Source organism: Colossoma macropomum, unplaced genomic scaffold (assembly GCF_904425465.1).
Source record: "Colossoma macropomum unplaced genomic scaffold, Colossoma_macropomum, whole genome shotgun sequence".
In the NCBI taxonomy this organism is placed as follows: Eukaryota; Metazoa; Chordata; class Actinopteri; order Characiformes; family Serrasalmidae; genus Colossoma; species Colossoma macropomum.
This window is the reverse complement of record NW_023494802.1, coordinates 31,790,526-31,795,064: the sequence shown is the minus strand read 5'-3', so window position 1 is coordinate 31,795,064 and position 4,539 is coordinate 31,790,526.

The window sequence follows — 4,539 nt, the reverse complement described above, 5'->3', positions numbered from 1 at the left end:
AGAAACTTCACAAACTGACTTTTGGCAGAGGTGGCATCCTATGACAGTGTTATGTTTAAAGCCATTGAGCTTTCAGTATGACCCGTTCTACTGTGTGGGTTTGTCTGTTGAGGTTGCATGGCTGTGTGCTTGATTTTAAACAGCTGTTAGCAATGAATGTGGCTGAAACACCTAAACACAATAATTAGGAGGGTTTTCAGAAACTTATATAAAAATTGTGTATTAAATGCTGGCCATAATGCAGTACTATGTAAGTTGCATGCCAGCCTGAAAATGTTTAAAAGTGTTTCTTATATTTATTAATAAATAAATAAATAAATAAATAAACACACACACACACACACACACACACACATATATATATATATATATATATATATATATATATATATATATATATATATATATATATATATGTATATATATATTGTTGTAAATCTTTGATTTTGCCATGGAAGAGATTCAGGAGACTGGGGTTTGCAGAAATAAAAAAGAGAGCACTCAGTATTCCTGCCTTAGTCTCACCCCATTCTAAACAGCAGCTCAGACACCACAGCTTTTTATGTATATATATACCGCTTATCCTTCTGAGTCACGGTGGGGTGCTGGAGCCTATCCCAGCTGTCATTGGGCGGAAGGCAGGATACACCCTGGACAGGTCGCCAGTCCATCGCAGGGCAGACAGACAGACATACAAGCGGTTTAGATGATGGATGGATGGATATATATATATATATATATATATATATACATACATACATATATATATACTCACAAATCCAAATCATTGAATTCAGGTGTTCCAATCACTTCCATGGCCACAGGTGTATAAAACCAAACACCTAGGCATGCAGACTGCTTCTACACACATTTGTGAAAGAGTGGGTCGCTCTCAGGAGCTCAGTGAATTCCAGTGTGGTACCGTGATTGGATGCCACCTGTGCAGCAAGTCCAGTCGTGAAATTTCCTCACTACTAAGTATTCCCCAGTCAACTGTCAGTGGTATTATAACAAAGTGGAAGCGATTGGGAATGACAGCAACTCAGCCACGAAGTGGTCGGCCACGTAAAATGACAGAGTGGGGTCAGCGGATGCTGAGGCGCATAGTGTGCAGAGGCCGCCAACTTTCTGCAGAGTCAATCGCTACAGACATCCAAACTTCATGTGGCCTTCAGATTATCTCAAAGTCAGTGCGGATAGAGCTTCATGGAGTTTCCAAGGCTGAGCAGTTGCATCCAAGCCTTACATCACCAAGCGCAATGCAAAGCATCAAATGCAGTGGTGTAAAGCGCCGCCACTGGACTCTAGAGCAGTGGAGACGTGTTCTCTGGAGTGACGAATCACGCTTCTCCGTCTGGCAATCCGATGGATGACTCTAGGTTTGGCAGTTGCCAGGAGAACGATATGTGTCTGACTGCATTGTTCCAAGTGTAAAGTTTGGTGGAGGGGGGATTATGGTGTGGGGTTGTTTTTCAGGAGTTGGGCTCGGCCCCTTAGTTCCAGTGAAAGGAACTCTTAATGCTTCAGCAGACCAAGAGATTTTGGACAATTTCATGCTCCCAACTTTGTGGGAACAGTTTGGGGACGACCCCTTCCTGTTCCAACATGACTGCGCACCAGTGCACAAAGCAAGGTCCATAAAGACATGGAGGAGCGAGTTTGGTGTGGAAGAACTTGACTGGCCTGCACAGAGTTCTGACCTCAACCCAACAGAACACCTTTGGGATTAATCAGAGCAGAGATTGTGAGCCAGGCCTTCTCGTCCAACATCAGTGTCTGACCTCACAAATGGTCAAAAATTAAAAAAATTACTGTAAAACAGTAGTACAGTTGTCCTTGTAACGGTACTTTTTGGAATTAAATCATAGTACTTTTAGTCTTTCTTGAGTTAATTTTTAATAAAATTCTTTCACTTTGCTACTTTAATTTTCATAACGTTAGAGTAAAAATAAATTATGAGCAAATCAGCTCAAAAACCAATAAAAACGAGGCACGGTTCAATTTAAAAGATTCACCAATCATAAAACAGCAGCTCCAGCAGGAAAAACACAACAGATGTCTAGTTTAGTGGAGAAGGACAGAGGAGAACTTTACCAGCACACATGAGAAACAGACTGCGTCCAAACAGTCATCTGTATTCATTTTCACATGAACTAAAGTCAACGGCGTTATTATCAGTGGCCAAACACAAAACCTGCTGAGATCCACTCTCACAACTTGACTCCAGCCTGAGGGAGAATTAGCCGAGCTAGCTGAGCTAAACAGGTACCATGTTTACGGTTTTCTTCTTTTATAATGATTCTGTTTATTAAACTTAACTTTAGTTAACAGGTGTCGCCCACAGCCTGCAGTTTACCCATTTATACAGGCTAGTTTAGCTGCTTTTTTAGAGATAAGTGGTCGTTTATGGCTGTGAGACAGGAAATCTAGTCTAATACAGAGTCTTGATAAACTCTGCACAGTGATTCCGTTGCGCTGTTGTTGACTGGCCTGATCTGATCCCCTCCCACCTCTCTGTCCTCTCTCTCTCTCTCTCTCTCTCTCTTCCTTTATCTCTCTCTCTCTGTCTCTTCCTCTCTCTCTCTCTCTTCCTCCCTCTCTCTCTCTCTGCCCTCTCTCTCTCTCTCTCTCTCTTCCTCTTTGTCTCTCTCTCTCTCTGTCTCTTCCTCTTCCTCTCTCTCTCTCTCTCTCTCTCTCTCTCTCTCTCTCTCTTCCTCCCTCTCTCTCTCTCTGCCCTCTCTCTCTCTCTCTCTCTTCCTCTTTGTCTCTCTCTCTGTCTCTTCCTCTCTCTCTCTCTCTCTCTCTCTCTCTCTCTTCCCTCTCTCTGCCTTGGTGTTTGTCTTTAACTGTGAGAGGCTGTGTAGCTGTTTAACTGTGAAATGCAGTAATAATATCTGGTTCTGTATGAAGTGATCAGCATGATTAGTGAAATAAATTACAGTAAAATCAAAGCTGGGTAAGTTGCTGATGTTGCTGTTGATTTTAATGGTGTAAATAATCTGAACAGATATGAGTGAAAATATACAGTTTGAAGGCTGTGAGAGTTTCACATCTATTAATGTAAGCTAGAGTCCAGGGAGCTGATGGGCAGCAGGTCTCACTAAAACTACTTTATTAATTAAGCAATCTACTCATAATTTTGACTGTTTTTTTTTCCCTTAAATAAAGTTAATTAAACAGTAACACCCTCTGCACCGTCTTTCAGGGACTCTAATATACTTTATTTGAAACAGATCAACTAAGACGTCTTATATAATCATCTAACTGTAAACACATGCAGTTTAATGTAAACCTTGTTCCTTACTCAGCTCTCAGAAAGGTGTGTAACTGTGCTCTAGCAGAGCGAAGTGTGATCAGTCTCAGCTCTCAGAACTTTAGCTTTAGTGTTTTTCTGCACAGATTATTTCCAGTGATGTAGCTGAGTAGCTCAGAAATATGTTCAGGTTGTGACAGCGGTAATACGAAAAAGTAACTAAGTAACTCAGTACTTATGTAGTTTTTCAACTAACTACTTATTTACTCTTACTTGAGTACTTTTATTTACTAAAACTTGTACTTGAGTAGGGATTTTTACACCCTGTGTATAGTATTTGATATGGAAGCTTTAGCGAAAGTTCTGCCAGGAAGACTTCATTAATCATCTAAATGTCATTCATTCAATCATTACTCCTGACCAGTCGCAGGCTTACACTAGTCTTCAAAATGACTTCAATTACTGTAAATGTGAATCCTGTAAAATGTAGCCTGTAGCCTGTATTTCTTATAGAGGGTATCAGTGTTGCATCAAATAATGATTTCCACTGCATGCAGAATGTTGCATACATGCAGTGGTGGACAGTACCAAACTGTACTTAAGTAGTTTTTTCCTTTATCTGTACTTTACTAAAGTATTTCCATTTTGGGTGACTTTTTACTTTCACTCCACTACATTTCAAAGCCAAATATCTTACTCTTTACTCCACTACATTTTGACTGACATGTACTTTTTCCGAATTTATACAAACACTATTTCATTTTATAGTAAATTTGTTTTGGTTGGTTTATGTTTATGAACAGAGACCTGCAGATGGAATATAAATAAATAAAGGAAAACTCATTTGTGAATCTGTGTTTAAACAAGTTTTATTAAACTTGAACCTGTAACTAAGTTGCAAATAAATCTTAAACTGAAACAGGTTTGCTAAAAGTTATTTCAGAGCCACTCGGTTCTACCTAATGGAAACTGTTTGCCTTCAGTGTTTTGTGTTTATGATAATTTTAATAGACATCAGCGTCAGACTAATTAATGACATTGTATTAAAACGTTGGTTTATCAAGAGTTACACTGGAGTATTTTCACCTAAAATGAGTTGATAAAGCAAGAGTCTTGTTATAAAAATGATAATAGGACATTAAAGTCATAAATAATTTTTTAGAACTTTTACTTTCGATACTTAAGTACATTTGAAGGCAAATACTTTTGTACTTTTACTCAAATGGAGGTCTGAAGGGAGGACTTTTACTTTTACTGGAGTAATATTTTACCTTGGGTATCTCTAC